Source organism: Bos indicus, chromosome 8 (assembly GCF_029378745.1).
Source record: "Bos indicus isolate NIAB-ARS_2022 breed Sahiwal x Tharparkar chromosome 8, NIAB-ARS_B.indTharparkar_mat_pri_1.0, whole genome shotgun sequence".
NCBI lineage: Eukaryota > Metazoa > Chordata > Mammalia > Artiodactyla > Bovidae > Bos > Bos indicus.
Genome location: NC_091767.1, coordinates 95543861 through 95565029, shown reverse-complemented (window position 1 = coordinate 95565029; position 21169 = coordinate 95543861). Strand labels below are relative to the sequence as shown.

The 21169-nt window shown below is 43.0% G+C and overlaps 1 long non-coding RNA gene across 1 annotated transcript in view; it reads right to left on the bottom strand.

Moving 5' to 3' along the window:
• LOC109563316 (uncharacterized) overlaps window positions 1-21169 on the bottom strand; it is a 119932-nt gene that overhangs the window by 45006 nt on the left and 53757 nt on the right. The window lies entirely within an intron of this gene.

The following is a 21169-nucleotide window of genomic DNA, read 5'->3' as shown; positions in this document are numbered from 1 at the left end:
GCTCTGCCCTCTCCCACCTCCTCTCCCTCTTCCAGTCAGTCGCCCTTCTTGCCTGTTCACTTGATGCCAGCCCCTGTATGCCAGCTGTTTTACTGTACTTTTACTGTACTTTTCAAGGTGCTGTACTATAAGGGTAAAAACGTTTTGTTTTTTGTGCTTTTATGTATTACATGTGAAAAGTATTATGTGTATTAGTCGGTCGCTAAGTCATGTCTCACTCTTTGAGACCCCATGGACTGTAGCCCACCAGGCTCCTCTGTCCATGGGACTTACCAGGAAACAATACTGGAGTGGGTTGCCATGCCCTTCTCTGGGGGATCTTTCTGACCCAAGGATTGAACCTGGGTCTCCTGCAGAGTAGGCAGATTCTTTACCATCTGAGCCACCAGGGAAGCCCAAAAAGTATATTACTGTGCAGCACTACATAGTTTTTTGTGTTAGTTGAGTGCCTAGGCTAATTTTGTTGGACTCTACAAACAGATTGGACTTATGAATGTGCTCTCGGAACAGAACATGTTTGTATGTAGGGGATTTACTGTACGTAATTATAGGTAATGACAAGCACCATGAAGAAAGCCAGCAAGGCCCTCTGATGGCAACTAACGTGGTGGAGGAAGCGTCTTTAATAGGGTGGTGAAAGAAGTTCTCACAGAGAGACTGGTCTTTAAACCAAGACCTGAAGGGCAAGACTCAGGCCATATGAAGAGCCAGGAGAAGAATGTTCTAAGGAGAGAAAAAGAACAAGAAGGGGGGAAAGCTTGCTCTTTTCCAGAAACAGTCAAATGTGTATGGGGGAGTAGAGCTTGGAGAGCAGAGGAGAGAGTACAGGAGATAAGAGGGGCGGGGAAGGTCAGGGCCAGATGCCACTAGCTTTTACAAGCGAAGGTGAGACAGTCAAACGTTACTCTGGTACAGCAGGAGATCTGCAGAGTCCCAAACAGAGGAGAGACACACTGCATCTTAATTTCTTGGAAGATGGTTCGAGCTGCTGTGAACCATGATGTCAGGTGAGCAAGCATGGGAGGAGGGAGCACACCTAAGAACCAGGGAAGGGGTCAGAGGATGGTGGTGCTCAGGGGACGATTCTGCTGACAACAGAAAGAAGTGCATGCTTTTGTGATCGGTTTAGGAATACAACTGAGAGCAGTTTCAATGGATTAGATTTAACTGGAAGGAAGAATCAGACATCTTACCTAGGTTTGTCACTTAGGAAACCATCTGGCCCTGCTGGAATTTAGAGCAATTCTAAAGAACTAGAAAGATTCTCAAATGAAGAGTAACAAACTCTGTTTAGTCCAGGTAATCTGAAGTCTGAGCAAGTTGATAGACCTCTTTCAGCCTTGGTTTTTCTTATATATATATATATATATTTTTTTTTTTTTTTTAAGGGGGGATAATAATATGTACATTGTCCAGTGATCATAAGAATTTAAAGAGTACTGGAACATCTTGGCCCTAGATTAACATTAGTTTCATTCTTCCTAAAAATAACATCTCATTTGGGATCAGATACAGTCCTCTGAAGAGGATTTTTTTCACTTAGTCTACTTTAAAGCACAAAACTTTTAAATATTCTAAATAAATATTTTCTAATACAAATTAGTCAGGTATATCACTAGGTTATCATTAGGAAAAACCATAAAGCCTTTTAGAAGCTCTATTTTCCTTTCATTTCCTTGGAGTTGTTTCTGACTCTCAAAGTTAATCTGTTTGGTCTTATTGTGATTTAGTCTAGAGAGAGTCTTAAAATTCTTAAATTTACTGCCTTGTAAGTATGTCAACTTGATTAAACAAACTGAGAGGCAACTGTGGATTTCTCAACCACCCATGATGCTAAGTTTCAATACTGGGTCCTCCAAACAATATTTACAAAGCTGCTCAGTTAACAGAAAAATAAGGTCCCATGTGTGAATTCCTGCCACTTGGGAGGCAGAGTGGAGCTCAAGAGAGTAGGTATTACAACTCAATCCACTTAGCACATTGGGAAATTCAGCCTCTTTTCCACACCAAACTCTGGAAGGGCCAGAAGCAGTTCTGGGACTTCAGCTGAGTCTCTAAGACAATGGAGTAGAGTTCTGTTTCTCCTCCTGCCCCAAATGCTTTCAGCATGGGGACACAGAAATTGACTACTTAAAACAAAATAATCACTTTTACGCTATCATCTAAGATTGTTTCCCCTAAAGCATATAAATATGTATGTGGAACATGCATAAACTTCTGTACAAAGTCTCTGCCCTGTGATTGGGTTGGCTCGCTTGCTGGAAGAGCCAAATTTATATAAAAAGAGAGGGTAATCACTGTAATTTCTGCCCTAACACATTCATTGGAGAATTGCACTTATACCTCAGGGAGAAAAAATTATTTTTCTCTCAAGACAAGTAATTTGGAGGCTATCATAAAGGTTTGTTTCAGCTTTATTTGAATATCAATCTCTTATTCAATTTTCCTAAATAAAGGCAGAGAGTGTACACATAACATCTTGGGAAGTATATACCGCGATATAGGGGTGTACCCGGAAAAGACTTTGTCTACGTATTTGCTATTCTGCTGCGCATTCCTATGAAAAAGAGGAACAATACTCAACTGCTGATAACCAAAGAACCTGCTATTCTAAGAGAAGGTGGTGATATGTTTCTAAGGCTAAATATCTCCTCTCACAGTGGCTGTCATTTAAATTCCTGCCTAGCAAAGGGATTTTTTATGGAAGGTTAATGCCTTCTATAACATTTATCCTGGATGGCGGAGCTTTTCGCATAATTTTCTGGGCTTTATTCCTACAGTGTTATGGAACCTTATCTTCCCTGTAATGGTCTGCCAGTAAAGAGCCAGTGCATATAAAAGCAGTCATTATTTCTCAGTTCAAGCCCTGATTTACTGAAATTCCAAATCTCTAGGAAAAGGAGGTTTAGGGTTAAGCCATGAAGCCAGGAGGGCAGGCTGAAAGCAAGATGCTGTGGCCCTTCCTGGGACTGGGCTGTAGGAGGTTACTCAGGACACCCTGCTCTGGCCAGTGGAGGCCACCTGAGGCTACAAAAAGAGCATAAGTCAGGCCAGTGGACTAAGTCGAGGGCACAGTCATTGCTTTTTTGGAAGGGATCTTTGGCTGGAGGAAGCCTCTTCCAATACTCCCCATTTGCATTTGAACTTCTTTCCCTTTCCATTATTTTCCTAATTCCCTTTCACTATTTTTTTAAATATAAGGTTATTTATTTTAATTGGAGGCTAATTACAATATTGTATTGGTTTTGCCATACATCAACATGAATCCACCACAGGTGTACACCTGTTCCCCATCCTGAACCCCCCTCCCATCTCCTTCCCCATACCATCCCTCTGGGTCATCCCAGTGCACCAGCCCCAAGCATCCTGTATCATGCATCAAACCTGGACTGGCGATTCGTTTCATATATGGTATTATACATGTTTCAATGCCATTCTCCCAAATCATCCCACCCTCTCCCTCTCCCACAGAGTCCACAAGGCTATTTTGACATTTTCTAGAGACCCAGGCACTCAACAGAACATTTCCTTCCCTGGAACCTATCCATCTTCCTTCTCTGTAACATTGATAATGACCATGGCAGACTGTATTTTCCAAAAACAGCCATGACAATGTTTGTGGGTCCACTCACCCTGCTCAAACCTTAACACGTCCCATAAGCAGGCAGAATCTGTTTCACCTAGCCTTGGGACAGGACTCTGTGACCACCATGTTGAATAAAATGCATAAAGTGCATGGTGTGGATTTTCTGGGGTGAGACCATGTGTCTCTTCTAGCCTTTTGAACCCAGTCGCCATGCTATGAGGGAGGAAGCCAGAACCAGTCCACACAGGGAGACAATGCGGAAAGGCCACCCGGAGAGGTTTGAGCTACCTAACTGACCAGCAAGTCCATGAGTAAACAAGTTTCTTTGGCTGTTTTCCGCCCTTAGCCTTCAAGTCCTCCAACTGAGGCCTCGCATGCCTGCCATTCGGGGGTGATTTGTTTTATAGCGGTAGTAACTGGAACAGTGATGCCCTATAACCGTATCTTTGTAAGTAATGACAAATGTTTCTTGCAAAGATCTCTCATTCTCTAGCAAAGTCTCCAGCTACATGCCAGCTGATCCTCAGAGCCAATCTTAGCCACCCAGTATTGAAGGGTGGCTTTGAGACAAGGGAAAGCATCAGGTCACTGAAGACCCAAGTCTGGGTTCTTTTTGTGACCTTAACTAAGTTCCTTAACCTCTCTGTTTCATCTATGAAACAGGGATAATAATGTCTACCTCGGGAAACGAGGCATGTGAAGCTCTTACACATAGTAGGACCTGTTATCACTAATTTAAAATTCTTTCTAGGAAGTGTCTACATTTTAGCTGGGCCATTGCCTAAGGCTTAGACACTGCTGGTCACTGCAAGGAGATATCCATTCCCCATCATAGCCTGTGCACTTGGATTACAGATTCCCACACCTTCTCTTATTCCACAAATCCACAGAGGAGCAGAGGAACCTCATGGGAGGAATAAAAATAAAATGCTGACTCTCTTGCTCCTTTCTTATTAATGTTCAAGGATTAAAAACATTTCTTCTCTGATCATTTAGGGTGGTAGCAAAGTGGGAAAACACAAGAGACTCCTAAAAAGGGAATTCACTGTAAGGGAAACAGAGTCCAGATTGCTAAACCGGACACAATACTATGTCAAAAAGAATAATTCTAGGTACAGTAGATAGTATATTGACTCCCCACAGATGCATCCAAGCTTAAATCAGAAGTAGGTTTTCAGGAAAAATAGTTGCATGTGGGTATCAAGACCTGTACTACTGGAGAGGTGGACCACTCGGAGTCCGGGTAGTTTCGTTTCAGAATGGTGCTGTTCCATTTAGTGGCCACTAGCCACCTGCAGTTACTGAGCAATGAAAAGGCGGCTAGTCCAACTTCAGATGTGCCATAAGCATCAGTTCAGTTCAGTTCAGTCGCTCAGTCGTGTCCGACGCTTTGCAACCCCATGAATCGCAGCACGCCAGGCCTCCCTGTCCATCACCAACTCCTGGAGTTCACTCAGACTCACGTCCATCAAGTCAGTGATGCCATCCAGCCATCTCATCCTCTGTCTCCCCTTCTCCTCCTGCCCCCAATCCCTCCCAGCATCAGAGTCTTTTCCAATGAGTCAAGTCTTCGCATGAGGTGGCCAAAGTACTGGAGTTTCAGCTTTAGCATCATTCCTTCCAAAGAAATCCCAGGGCTGATCTCCTTCAGAATGGACTGGTTGGATCTCCTTGCAGTTCAAGGGACTCTCAGGAGTCTTCTCCAACACCACAGTTCAAAAGCATCAATTCTTCGGCACTCAGCTTTCTTCACAGTCCAACTTTCACATCCATACATGACCACTGGAAAAACCATAGCCTTGACTAGATGGACCTTTGTTGGCAAAGTAATGTCTCTGCTTTTCAATATGCTATCTAGGTTGGTCATAACCTTTTTTCCATATGATTTATTAATACACCAGTTTTGAGATATATGATTTTAAAATAATGTAATTATGTCATTAATAATTGTATATGTTTTATATGCTAAATAATAGATACACTGCATTAAATAACATATTGTTGAAATTAACTTCATCTATTTCTTTACACATTTTAATATGGCTGCTAGAAAATGTAAAATTATACCTGTGACTGACATTATATATTCTCTCACACTAAAACATCACTATGGAAAAGACTATCAGAAAACCAGGTTAGCTTGGTCCAAAAGGATACATGAACCCCAATATTCATTGCAGCACTGTTTACAATAGCCAAGACATGGAAGCAACCCAAACATTCATCAACAGATGAATGGATAAAGAAGATACAGTATATACATACAGTGGAATATTACTCACCCATTAAAAAGAATGAAATCATGCCATGTGCAGCAACATGGATGGACCTAGAGATTGTCATGTTGAGTGAAGTGAGAAGACAAATATTGTATGATATTGCTTATATGCAGAGTCTAAAACATGATACAAATAAATGTATTTATAAAACAGAAATAGCCTCACAGACTTAGAGAACAAACTTATCATTACCAGGAGAAAAAAGTGTGGGGGGCGGGCAGGGAACAGTTATGGAATTTGGGATTGACATGTATACACTGTATATTAAAATGGAAAACCAACAAAGACCTACTGCATAGCACAGGGAGCTCTGCTCAATATTACGTAACAACCTAAACGAATTTGAAACCTAACAACCTAAATGAATTTGAAAAGGAATAGAGTGGCTCATATGGTAATCTGCCCCCAGTGTGGGAAACCCAGCTTCGATTCCTGGGTCAGGAAGGTATCCTGGAGAAGGGAATGGCTACCACTCCAGTCTTCTTGTCTGGAGAATTCCATGGACAGAGGAGCCTGGCAGACAACAGTCCGTGGGGTTGCCAAGAGTCAGACATGAATGAGCAACTAACATATATGTATAACCAAGTCATTTTGCTGTATAACTCAAACTAACACAACATCGTCAATCACCTACCAGTGAAGTTGCTCAGTTGTGTCCGACTCTGTGACCCCATGGACTATAGCCTTCCAGGCTCCTCTATCCATGGAATTTTCCAGGCAAGAGTACTGGAGTGGGTTGCCATTTCCTTCTCCAGGGGATCTTCCCAACCCAGGGATCGAACCCAGGTCTTCCACATTACAGGCAGACACTTTGCTGTCTGAGCCACCAGGCACTCCCATGTAACATAAGAAGTTAAAAAAAAAAAAAAAAAAAGAGCACCAGAAAATCAGGTTGGCTTGAGCAAATCTGTAGATATATATTTTCAATGGATAACAAGAAAGTCCTGGGGCTCCTGGGGCCCAGGGGGGGGCTCCATCAGATGCTCCTATGGAAAAGTGCCAAGGGTGGGTGGTGCCCGCTCTGGCCAACAGCTGCCCTCCCCCACTAGCTATGTGCCAGAGGCGTGCAGAGCTCAGATAGGGCCGCGTGGAGAGCCCCAGCTGAGGAACTGCATCTTGAGGAACGTGTCCTGGTCTCCGTTCTCCCTTTCCAGGTGAGCATCAAGGGGACAAAGTGAGAATGAAGGGGAACCAATGATTCATGAACTGGGGATTCTCAACAACACTGGGAAAAAGGAACCCTCAGTAAAGGCAAGAATTCCAGCTAGTAGACTGAGCCGAGATTCAAATCATGGCAATGTGGCTGTAAAAAGTCACAAAGTCTTTTTTATAGTCCTAGATTATCAATGCCTCCTCATTTTGGTTACATGTATTGTTCCCTTCTACTTATCCATTTATCTCACATAGGAAGAAGAATAGCTCCTGCTGAATGGTTCTGCTAGACATTTGGTATGTATGTTGAATGATCACCAAACCCCTAGAAAGTAGGCATTATTACCCACATCTTACAGATAACAAAGTGGATGAGACTTAGAGATGTTAAGTCTTGCTCAAATTCTAGTAAATGCCAGAATTCAAACTCAGATCTGTCTCATTCTAAGTCTCACAGTCTTCAGGTTTTGGAATTAAAGAATTCTAACCAACAAAATAAACGTATTATAGTTACTTTGCATTAAATATATATTTAAACTTTTATATGTACATTCCTTTGCAAAGATGATGCTAAAATCAGTCAGTTCAGTTCAGTCACTCAGTTGTGTCCAACTCAGTTGGGTCACTCTTTGTGACCCCATGGACTAAAACACACCAGGCTTCCTTGTCCATCACTAACTCCTGGAGCCTACTCAAAATCATGTCTATCAAGTTGGTGATGCTCTCCAACCATTTCATCCTCTGTCATCCCCTTCTCCTCCTGCCTTCAATCTCTCCCAGCATCAGGGTCTTTTCCAAAGAGTCAGTTCTTCACAGCAGGTGGCCAAAGTATTGGAGCTTCAGCTTCAGCATCAGGCCTTCCGATGAATATTCAGGACTGATTCCCTTTAGGATTGACTGTTTGGATCTCCTTGCTGTCCAAGCGACTCTCAAGAGTCTTCTCCAACACCACAATTCAAAAGCATCAATTCTTCGGTGCTCAGCTTTCCTTATGGTCCAACTCTCACATCCATAGATGATGCCATAGATATAAAGTTGTGAACAGGTTTCTACTTTAAATACTGCAGTCTTTTACCCTCAGTTTCCTCATCTATAACGATGACATCTGCATTCCAGGACAACTTGAGGGTGATGCCTTCACTTGGTTCTGAGGCTATCAATCTTGTTTCCTCACTAGAGTCTATAAACCTTGGATACAGGGTCTTATCAAGCTAAAACAGTCTTTTAGTTTTTCAAAAGTCATGTAGCAGACATAGTTCTGTCTTACATAGTTTAATCTTTATTATGAAGGCAGTAGAGATCATTTTTAAACTGGGCATGAGATAATCAGATTTGCATTTCAGAAGGATCCCTGTGGGGTACTCTCACACACACTGGTGGGAGTGTAAATTGATACAATCCTTTTGGAAAGCAATTTGGCAAAGTGTACTAAGAGCTCTAAAATGTTTGACACAGTAATACCACTTTTGTGACTACTCCAAGGAAATAATCCCAAAACCAGAAAAAGCTTTATGCACAAAGCATCTATTGTAGCATTATTCATAATGGCAAAAAAATGGCAATGACCTCGCTCCTCAACAATAGGGGAATGGTCACACAAGGTTCAGCAATGCACTGGGTGGTACATTACTCAGCCATCTAAATATATTCATGACAATCTACCAATAACATCCAAAATGATGATTTACCAATATTAGTATTAGCAACACATTTGTGGTAGATTCTAAAATTGGCCGCAAATTCGTCTCTTGCCTATAGCCGTACCCTTACTAAAAAGGGCCACAAATTCTTCTGCTTATATTCACATCCTTACAAAATGATGCTGCAGATTCTTCATCAAGAAGTGGAGTCTATTTCTCCACCCCTGGAGTGTAAATTGACGCTGTGGCCTGCTTTGGCCAATAGCAGTATTAGTGAGCTACAACCAGAAGCTTGAAAAACACTTATGCATTGGCACTTGCCTCTTGCTGTGGTTGGAAGCCTTCTATCACCATGTGAAGAAGCCTAAGGATAACCTGCTGAATGACAAGAGATACGGGGACCCAATCCCTCTTGTGGCCCCACATGTCAGCCAGTCAATCCCAGAAGCAAAGCCATCTAGTTAAGTGGCAGCAAAACATAGATGCAAGACTGAGGCCAGCCATGACTAGCCGAAGAGTCACACAGCTGAGTCCAGCCAAAATCACTTTTCTAGAGAATTCTGAACAAAGTCAATAGTTACTATTTTAAGCTACCAAAGTTTGAGGCTATTTGTTGCACATCAGAAGTTCATGGATACAATGCTAATAATTTTTAAAGCTAGGTGTTGGGTACATGGGATGGGTAGTAGGTTCATTGCAATATTGCCTCTGTTTGGTATATGTTTCATACTTTCCATAATAAAAGAAATTTAATACATATATGCATTTGGGCTAAAGGAAAAATAAATGTTAAGTAAGGTGTTTAAATATAAAAATATATATACATATACATTTTGATCATGACTCTATAAAAAAAATTTTCCACAGAAAAATACTAGGAAAAAAAATACCATTGATTCCCTTTAGGTGCTGAGACTATAAACTTTTTAACTTGTATGTTTTTTCCAAATTATCTATAATAAGCTTGATTTATTCTGAAAATCTGTATTTATAATTTTATTCATTTATTTCACTTTCATCCCTCCCTTGATACATTTTCTTTTTCCCATAGAATGTGAAGAGGTGATTGGATAATAATCTAAAGACAGAAAGACAAAGGTAAAGAAAATTAAAGTAGTCTAAGGGGAAACTGACCCTCAATAAGAGTCCAAAATGGAAGCAACAGAGAAGGAAAGAGGAGATAAAAGGGGGAGACAGAGAGGGAGGGGTTAGATATTGAAAGTGATATTGAATGTCCATAATGTTGGGCATGGTCTTATATTAGAAGGACATTTCGGAGAAGGCAACGGCACCCTACTCCAGTACTCTTGCCTGGAAAATCCCAGGGTCAGGGGAGCCTGGTAGGCTGCAGTCCATGAGGTAGCTAAGAGTTGGACACGACTGAGCGACTTCACTTTGACTTTTCACTTTCGTGCATTGGAGAAGGAAATGGCAACCCACTCCAGTATTCTTGCCATGGGGTCACACAGAGTCGGATACAACTGAAGCAACTTAGCAGCAGCAGCAGCAGCAGCAGAAGGACATTTAATCTGGGACCATGTTTGAGCTTCAAGGAGACCCACAAACCCAACCTAAAAGTACACCCTAATTTGGATTTAAGTGTGTAAATGCATCCCTCAAGTAGAAAAATCCACAGATTTCATCTGATTCTCAAATAGTAAATATGCTCTCAAGCGCTTAAGACGCATGAAGCCTTGTCTCCCTGTAGACAGGGAAGAATTTGGTTTTGTCTTTCCAACCCTATTCAAATGTGACCACCCATGGACACCCTGAATAGGACACTGAAAGGATCAGAATACAGTCTGGGACTCTGGTCCCGAGAACACGATCTAAATGCAAGATGGCCCAGGAGGTGTCAAGCCTATTGAGCCACAACTCATCACATGAACTTTCCTAGTGTCCCTTAGAATCTGGTTCCAATGGGTTCCAATCTGTAGAAAGCCAAATCCTCGTGAATATCAACTCAAGAGTGTCAGAGCCATGGGTCTAACTGGGAACTCTGACTTCCAGGAGGCACTTACAAAACCAGTTTTTCCAAATGTTGGGCTCCGGCAGAGCCCAGCACAGCCTGGTCCCTGCCCCACCTCCAACCTCTATTCTCTTCCTCTTCCTTGTTCTGCTTCATCCTGGCCTACTCTAAATCCACAGATATCTGTGCTTCTTCCCACCAGAGCAGCTTTGCATATGCCATTCCCTGGAGTCTGTTCCATTCTCCTTCAACTGGTGAACTTATCCTTCAGATCTTAAGCTTAATCACTACTTCCCACGCTGAAGGAATCCTCCTGATATGTGTTCTCAGAGCACTTAGTACAACTGAAATGCTATATTTATTTTTGTGCTTATTGGATTAATATATACCTCCTCTACCAATAATAAAAATAAAAGTCAACATCATTAATGCACCAGGTACTATAGGAATCCCTTGACATGTATTCCTTTATTTCAGTAGTACCATAATCCCATGAGGAGAACGAGGCACAGAAGAGAAACAATTGGACTAAGATTCTCTAGCAAGCAAGAGCTGGTATTGGGCTATAGTCCCAGGTGGCAGCAGCTGGAATGGTTCCATGTCTATTTTCACTGACTATATCCCATGCCCAGCACAAGGTCTAGAACTTAATAGGGACTCCAATAGTGCTGACTAGATTGACTTGTCTTGCCCAGCCTGAAGTTGCTTTTACACATGAAAGCCAGACTTGGGGACAACTTTACAAATCACTTTTACCAGCTCCCAAGAGAAGAAGAACAGGAGACCTGGAGGGGGAATGAGATTCTCGTAAGGTCACACAAAACCACAACCAGAAGCAGCATCTCCCAATTCAGCCTAGTGCTCTTTCCACTTCAATGAATGAAAACTTAAAAAATTAAGTATATAATGCTTAATAAATATTTTTAAACCAATAAAGAGACATGACACTCCCTTTCCCTCTCCTAACTTTGCTATGGGATCTGATGAAAGATGGGTGGGTAAGGAAAGAAAACCATTCTTCAGAAAGGCAGAGAAAAGCACAAGGATTACAAAAAATTGCTATTTATAAAAATTGCTCCTTAAAAGAGGATTTTTTTAAGTTTATGAGTGTTGACCATTTTTTAACTCAAAATAACCTTGATTTAGCAAGTCCGTGTCTTAAGCTTACAATTATTTCAACGAGGTCATCTGTCATCAATTTCATTTTAGTGCAATTTCATTTGTTGTCCTGATACTGATTCACACAGTACAGCACCATCATGGGGGTCCTGGGGGCATGCAGTGACACAGCCTGGCCATCAGAAAGACCTTCATCATGGCTGGAGAGGTATTTTGACTATCTCTTTAGTTTGAATAGGGGAGGTCTGGGGATTGTGAAAACAATAGTGGGTTTTGAACTGTTTCTAGAGCTTCAGCTATATTCTTACAAAAACTTGATTTGTAAGTCAAGTACAGTTATTTTGGGGGCTTCCCTGGGGGCTCAGTGGTAAAGAACCTTCCTGCCAATGAAGGAGACACGGATTTGATCCCTAGGTCGGAAAAATACCCTGGAGAAGAAAGTGGTGACCCAGTCCAGTATTCTTCCCTGGGCAATCCCGTGGACAGAGGAGCCTAGCAGGCTGCAGTCCATGGAGTCGCAAAGAACTGGACATGACTTAGCGACTGAGCACGTACCCAGAGTTGTTTTCAATTCCTCAAATCATTGGGTTGCCATCTGAATTATATCCAGCCGCTGATCCAGCCATCCAACTACAGTATCTTTAACTCACTTTTATATTAAGGAGAAGATCTTCAACTAAGACAGAAATCAAATGATTCCCATGTTCTAGATTTAGAGCTGTATTTCTTTGGAATGTTTTAGTAAATCTTTCCACAATGGCTTCAGAATGTTTTTCTTTCCCTCCGTGTACATAGTTTCATTTTAGCTTAGGGAAAAGGCCTAAAAAAATTTTTTTTTCCTATCAGGTTCTGAACATTAGCTTCCAACTTGGCCAACTTCTGACCACAGAGATACTTACTTTAAAAATCATTTCAAACATCATATCAAGTTTCAGTTTGGACAAATAATAAAAATATCCCTGCTAGTACTGAATAACTCCCTAGACACCAGAATGTTCAAAAGAACTTCCCTTCCCAAGATTCAGAGCCACTCTCACAGATAACCAAAAGAAAGAGATAGTTCCTCTGTTGTTGTTCAGTCATTAAGTCCTGTCCAATTCTTTGTGACCCCATAAACTGCAACCTGCTAGGCTTCCCTGTCCTTCACTGTCTCCTGGAGTTTGCTCAAACTGATGTCTATTGAGTCACAGATGCCATCCAACCATCTCATTCTGTCACCCCCACCCCTCTTGCCCTCAATTCTTCCCAGCATCAGGGTCTTTTCTAATTAAGAGTTGGCTCTTCACTTCAAGAGGCCAAAATATTGGAGCTTCAGCATCAGTCCTTCCAATGAATATTCAGGAGTGATGTCCTTTAGGATTGACTGGTTTGATCTTCTCACTGTCCAAGGGACTCTCATGAGTTCCCCCCTGAGAGCCTGGCTATAGTCAGTAGGACCCCAGCTGCAAATAGGGTGCAATCCACATTTCTGTCCAGCCATATTTTGGAGGCCCCCAACTTGATGGCTGTCAGCCACATTCTTAGAACACAGCATGAGACAAGCTTCCATCTCTGGGACAGAAAAAATCAGTACCTCCTCTGTCCATAGGATTCTCCAAAAATACAGGAGTGGGTTGCCATTCCCTTCTCCAGGGGATCTTCCTGATTCAGGGATTGAACCTGCATCTCCTGCACTGCAGGCAGATTCTTTACCATCTGAGCCACCAGGGAAGCCCTTAGAAAGGAAGGAACAATTTGAAATTTTATCTTAGTCTCTGGAACAGGCACCACAGATAGGGATCAAGGAAAGCCAACTTTGGGAAGAATTCTTACCCTTTGCGGGCTTCTGCTAGTTTTCCCAGGGTGCTGTCTAGAGGCTCCAGAACATGTTGGTGTCTCAGTGGGTCTTATCCTGGTCCCCAGAAACTGTAAAGAAGGAAAAATAATTTTCCCTCCACCCTTTAAAGTGGCCAAGACTCCTTTTTTCTCTAGGGCACCTTTTAATGGATGAGCTCATCTGGGTTAAAAGTTCTCCACCATGCCAACGGTAGTTCAAGACGATCTTTGGAAAGGTTAACCTACTTGTTCAGCCTTAAAGTTTATTCACCTGAGGCCTCACAATGGCCCCAGTCCAGCTTAAGTCAGACCCAGTTCAAGCCCAGACTCAGACCAATTTCTAAGTAGGATCCAATTTATTACTGTCCAGGTTCCAGACCCAGTCTGGAAAAAAGAAATGCTCAAATCAAGTCTGAAAGCTGTGGAGCTGGGATCCAGGACTCAGGAGGGGCTCACCCATCACGTCCAGAGACCGCAAGAAGGCAGCCACTGAGGGGGCTATAACAGTCCCCACTGATGGCTGCTTCCTGCTCCTGGAGACTCTGAGGGGCCTCCTGCAGCTCTTTTTCTGACACCAGAGCTGTTAAAAGATGAACTACACTGTCGTAAAAATTTTAAGAGTTTGTTTCAGTAAAAGATGCTTGTTAGTTGGAACAAAAGCTACGATGAACCAAGACAGCATTTTATAAAGCAGAAACATCATTTTGCCAACAATGGTCTGTATAGCCAAAGTTATGGTTTTCCAGTAGTCATGAACTGATGTGAGAGCTGGACCATAAAGAAGGCTGAGCGCCAAAGAATTGATGCTTTTGAACTGTGGTGCTGGTGAAGACTCTTGAGCATCTCTTGGACAGCAAGGAGATCAAACCAGTCAATCATAAAGGAAACCAACCTGAATATTCATTGGAAGGACTGATGTTGAAACTGAAGCTCCAGTATTTTGGCCATCTGATGCAAAGAGCTGACTCACTGGAAAAGAACTTATTGCTGGGAAAGATTGAGGGCAGGAGGAGAAGGGGGTGACAGGGGATGAGATGGTTGAATGGCATCACCAACTCTATAGATGAGTTTGAGCAAACTCCAAGAGATACTGAAGGACAGTCCATGGGGTCACAAAGAGTCATACACAACTGAGTGACTGAACAACAAAAACAACAAAAATCCATTCCAATCAGGCAGCACCAAACCCCACCAATAGGAGCTAGGGAGAGACTTTTATAGAGAAGACACACGAGTAAAGGAAGGAAATTATTGATTGGCAGGAGCTTAGGACTGGTGGGGCCTCTGTGATAGGTTGGCCTCTGTGATTGGCTGTCTTCAGTGTTTTGATCTCGTGGCTTCTAGGCTTTGGGGTACCAGAACCCCCAGCCACTGCCCCTCCCAACTGTGCAGTGGCCACCATGGCAACTGCCAGAGCATATGGGCAGAACCTCCCTCACCTTCACAGGAAGGGGTGCACCGGCCCTGTGGTGGGGCCCAGCACCACTCTTTGTTTAGGGCTTCCCTGGTGACTCTAATGGTAAAGAATCCTCCTGTAATTCAGGAGACCTGGGTTCGATCCCTGGGTTGGGAAGATCCCATGGAGGAGGGCATGGCAACCCACTCTAGCATTCTTGCCTGGAGAATCCCCATGGAGAGAGGAGCCTGGAGGGCTGCAATCCATTGGGTCACAAAGAGTTGGACACGACTGAGCAACTAAGCACAGGCATTTACAGCCTTAGATTTTGGTTTGCTGATGTGGGCACCATGGCATCCAAGCCAACTCAGTCTAATGTTCTCCTTGTTTAATTAATTTAACACTGTTAAGACAACACTGAGCTCTATAGATATGGATATGAAAGCCTAAAGAGGGAGAGGTATGTGCCCAAGGTCACACAGTGAACGGGAGATGGCCTGATTCTGAGTCAGGACTCACTCCATGAGAAAGACAACTCCAGAGTGTCAACAACATGATTACCTTTCATAAGTTGGGAGGCTAGTGCAGAGGGTCTCATCAGGGATGTGCCAGTGAGCTGTGGAGATTCCAGCTCAGAGGCCAAGTTAGATATCAGAGCAGCTGTCTCTGCCAGGGCCTGGGAGGACCACCACAAAAACCCTGCAAGAAGGCTCCGTCCCTTACTCTGACCCTGGTTTTCCCACTGGCCATGGCATGGAAGCTCAACCCTGGCTTGTTGCAATACTCTGGATTTTTTAAATGCCTTCTCCCTGAAAGGGCTGTGGAAAAAGTTCACCATGTGCTCTTTGGAAAGCCTCCCTCCTCACCCAGAATAGATGCCTTCATGGGTCCCTGTTGCCAACAGAGCCCACGGTCTCCTAATAGAACTAGGCAACAGTGATAAGGTCTCTTCAAAATGTTCCAAACGGAAATGACATATGTTTTGAGAAGAGCACTGGTAAGCAGGAAGGGGTCCAGAGGAACTTGCCAAACTGAGATGCAATGTCAGTTGACATGGAACAGAAAAAAAGAAAACTGGGAGGCAGGCTGAGGGACAGGAAGGCTGCCTCAAATGTCTGAAGGGCTAGTGTATACAAGACTGGCAAGGTGTTCTCAACTACAAATTGGCACTTGCCATGGGTGCTTGCCAGCTAACCTCTACTAGGGTTAAATCATGTGCTGCTGCAGCTGCTGACCTTCAACACCGCCTGAAAGGAGTTCAGGGTGGAGAGCAGAAATGAGGCACTCTGTGCTTGGTTGGGGGGGGCGGGTGGGGTGGGTACCGGCAGGACAGATCTTCAGATAGTTAGGTATTATCAGGAGCGATTTTATGAGCTCAATTCTTGTATTAACATCTCCTCATATCTAGAAAAGCACTAAAATCCTTCATGGTGACAATGGTTTCTAACAACCAGGAGAAAGCTTCACAAGACTAGCACAAACCTTCTGGGGAAATATATGCTTGGTTGCACGTACACTCCCTTCATCAAAATCACATATACGCTGTTCTTCCCCCCTACCTCTTTGGAGCAGTTTCTCAGAGCTATCTGAGGTGCTATCTCCCAGGCTACAGTCCTCACTTTGCCCCAAATAAAATTTAACTTGCAACTCTCACATTACGCTTTTTGTTTAAGTTGACAGTGTATTCCAAGTGTCTCCAAGAAACAAAAAATAACAACTGAGGCTGCCCATGATGGGACAGCCCACAGGACAGCCCGGGCAGGGGGTGTGTGCAGGGAATAAGAACGCACACTCTAAATTCCTTTCTCTGCAACACACGAAGCCTCTTCCCCCATCTGTAAAGTGATGGTGCAATCAGTGCTCATAAGGTTGTTGCAAACATTAAATAAGACCATGATTTTTCAAGGCTTATCACAGGCCTGACCCATAGTAGGTCCTCCATTTGTGTCACTGTTGTCATCGCTGTTTAGAGGAAGTGAGTTCTTTGTCCTCAGAGGTATTCAAGCAGCACCTGATCAATGCACTGCAAAGCTGTGTTGGGAAAGAGACTCCTGCATTAGACAAAAGGGAAGATTAGGTGACCTTAAGTTTCCATCTATTCTTGGCTTTCAAATTCTTTGTCTCATTGAAACTGAGGTTAACATGAAGTCCTCTATTGGATTACCCTCGAGGGCTCCAGCTTTGGGGTTTTGTTTTCTCACCTTTGTACTTGCAAAGCCTTGCCATGGAGCAGATTCTGAGAGCATAAGCCAGGAAGGAAAGCTTCTTTTGCTTGGAGGATGCATTCCTGGAATTCCCAAGATTCCAGTCCCTTCTCCTCCCCACTTTGTCAACATTAGGTTCTTGTAGGAAGGACAAAAACGGTCACTCTCCAAACCACAGTTGGTCCCAGGCTCTGATCTGAATAACTCAACTCATCCTCCACAAGAGCCCCAAGCCCATCTGACAAGAACCGGGCTGATTTAGGCTAACAAGAAGTTATTGTTTGGGTAGGAGAGTGACAACCTCACTTCTTGGTGAGCAAAACCAGGTTGGAAAACATAAATCCAAGGGACTCCTTGCAGCTGAACTGGAGGCAGCCTTCCCCAGATTCCCTTCTTAGCAAGACCAAGCCCTAAAGGAGGAGGAGGAGGAGGCATTTATTGGGGATTGCTACAAATTCAGCTTTACTGCCACTGCCTTTAAAACCACAATATAAAGTAACTCCCACAACACACTGAAGATAAGCTCTTTAAAGAAAATATAAAAAGCATTAGCTTGGCAATTCACCCAAACCTCATCATGCACCATAGACATTTTTGAAGTTTAACAAAGAAAAGCGCATCATTAAAGAATACTGCTCTATCACCATTCTTATGCAAATCCTTCCAGATAGTTGGGTGGAAAATTCCATCTAACACGCAGCAAGAAATAAATGTTGCAGGGTGGAGATTTCAGCTATACTGAGTGCATCTATCACTTGTATAATCCAAACTACTGTATGTGCGCTGACTACAGAATTAGTATTGATCCATTCACCATGTAAACATCAAGTACTTTCTATTATTACTTGAAATAGCATGCTATCACAATTTCTATTTCCTCCTTCTATCTTAAATAGAAGTATTGCACATTAGCCCTTTCCTTCATGTACTTTTTTGCACAGCTATCTAACTACAGTGTTCGGTGTGGTGCTGAGTTTCCTGCAGACATCTGCAGTATTAGCTTTAAAGCACTTTATTTTCAAGTCATCTCTGATGGGAGACAATACAACTTTCATTTACCCAGAAACCTGTTACCAGAGCCTTTCTTAGAGAGAAACAGGCACAGGGCACATTCCCTCCCTCTCCTTCTCTCTCTCATCATCAACATTCTTTGATGCTCATCCCCCGACCCCCCCCCCTCACCCCACTGCTGAGACCAGGAGCACCAGGATGCACTTCCAGCTTCACTCCCCCAAGTGGACAGGACCTCCCAGGTCTCTTCCTCTGAGGTCATGAAATATACATTTACCAAGCTGAGAATGCTATTTCATTTCCGGTCACCTTGTTACGGAAGCTCAAGACTTGACTCTGCCGCAATGTTCAAATGTCTGGATGCACAAACAAAAAGTATTCTGGAGAATCAGTTCTGATGTTCGAGAGCATCGAAAAACATCTCAAGGGGTGAGCCTTCTCCTTCCTTTCCTGCATTCCCCAGTATAACAGCTGGAGGAAATTTGGACTGGGTTCCAGACCCTGGAGGGGCAATTTTAGCTCAAATTGCTTGGAGCTACCTACAGCATAATTATTGTTCTCCGCTGCCTGTGGCAATCCCCGGGCACCACGGGCATCCAGACCCAGTGCACAGCGCTTCTCGTGATCCCACACGCTCTGAACGGCACAAGCTGTGCTTAACTAGATTTCCAGTGTCTTCTGAGCCCAGCAGCCGCTCCAGTCAGAACATGTTAAGTCTCATTTCTGTCGATGGGATCTACACGTTGCAACTGTAACCTGCCACAGAGCCCGAAGTACCCCTTGAGGATGACCCCCGTTGCACAACCCTACTGTTCTCTTTAACCAACATGTGGAACCTGCACATTTTCATTGGGAAAAAAAACAACAACAAAAGCTGGGGCTTTGTTTCATGGAGAGAAAATACCCAGAACCAGCTGAGCACTATTTAGCTGCCATGCTCATGTCCCAGCTCCTTTCAACCCATTGAAAAAAATAATAATAATTAACCAATTCATTGAAATTCTTCTTAATAAATGGTAGCTTTGTTACCAAACTAGACTGATGCAAACTCAAAGAGAGAAAATTCTGCAATTGGATAGTGTGTGTTCAATAAATATTCAAAGAAGAGAGAGTGAGGACATCGTAAAGGTGCCGTACACGTAATCCGCAGCCTCCAATAAATTTCCAACTTTCTTTTTTTTTTAACTTTATTTCTTCACACCAAGTATTCAGTCTCTTGAATGCTCAGTTGTGTTCACAGCAAGAAAGTGTGACTCACTTCCCCGACCAAGTGTCCCTTCCAGAAGTGGAGCCAGATTTAAGACACGTACACGCACTCTTTCTTACGTATCTGATCATTTGAAGTGAACTGGAAAACCTCATAGTAGTGGGTCAGATTGCTCCAACAATAACTGTGCTAATGTTTGGGGGAAATAAAATTAACTGATTACAATAAAAGCAGCTCACAGCAACCACTGTCAGTCGCCTCTTCATCTCTCCCTCCTTCTGAACGATGACCTTTCCTGGTTTTGAGCTTATCGCCACTCAAGGGAAGGGGACCCTTTCCCCAGATGAGGTTCAGTCCACCAACCACCACAGGTGAACAGGTAGTAAACGACTGAACTACTCTCATCCTCTTGGCAGTGACTGGTCCAGGAGACCCATACAATTCCTGTGTGGGTCACATTTCTCTGATCTTTTCCTGTAGCAGTTATCAACCTGTATTTAGGTAGATTTCTTCCTTTTTCTTTTTGGCCAAGATTTCCAGGTAATCCCACTCTGGGGACCACGGGTGAATCCTGACCTCGAGGTGAGGCGGAATCTTCTACTGGCCTTGCTGACCTTTTCTCCTGTGCTGTTATGGTGCTTCATCACTGATTTCCACGTTTTCCTGCAAACAGAAGTACTTTTGTTTGTTGGAACTTTTAGGATTTCATGGCCTTGTGTTACTTGAAAAGCTCTATTGCCTACAGCGTGGCATGGCCCCTCAGCATTGCTGTAGACATTCATTTCTAAAGCTGCTCCAGGAAGTCCTAGGGATTCAGCGGTATCCACCATTGACAAGGTGGGGTTATACCATAAACGATATTAAGAGACCAAAGACAAGGATTTCCCTGCTGGTCCAGGGTTAAAAATCTGTCTGCCAATGCAGGGGATAGAGGTTTGATCCCTGGTCCTGGAGGATATGATACATTGCGGGGTATCTGGGTCCTGTGCCACAGTTACTGAGCCCTCGCCCGAGAGCTTATGCTCTGCAACAAGAGAAGCCACCGCAATGAAAAGATCGCACACTGCAACTAGAGCGCAACCCCCCCTCATCACAACTAGAGAAAGCTCACATGCAGCAACGAAGACCCAGTGCAACCAAAAATAAAATTTAAATAAATAAAAGACTAAAGACAGCTTGGGAGAAAATATCTGCAATCTACAAATAAAGTTTGAATACCCATACTATATGGAATTTACAAATCAACTTAAATTTTTTTAACAGACAACTTGATATTAAAAAATAAGGAAAGAATATGAACATACAATTCATAGAAGAAATACAGGTGACCAATAAATATATGAAAAGCTTCTCGGCTTCACCCCTAATTAGGAAAGTGCAAAATAAAACAATGAAACACCATTCTCAGCACTAGATGTTTGCAAAAATGATAAAGACATAATATCCGGGGTTGCAAATGAAGTAGCAAAATGGGCACTCTCACACATCTTGATGGAGTGTGAATTGGAACACAGTTTTGGAGGACAATTTGGCAATGTCTATCAACTTAAAATGCAATTCTATTTTAGGAGTCTGCCCTACAGATATATTTGCACATGGCTGCAAAGATATAGCTACAGAGATACTCACTACAACACGGTTTGTAATTGCAAACACACAGGAACCAATGTAAATGTCCATCAATAAGGACCAGATTAAATATATTCTGGCAAAGGCATAAAATAGAACAGTGAGCAAACATTAAAAAACAATGAGGCAGATACAGGTCCTGTTATAGGAGCATCTGAAATG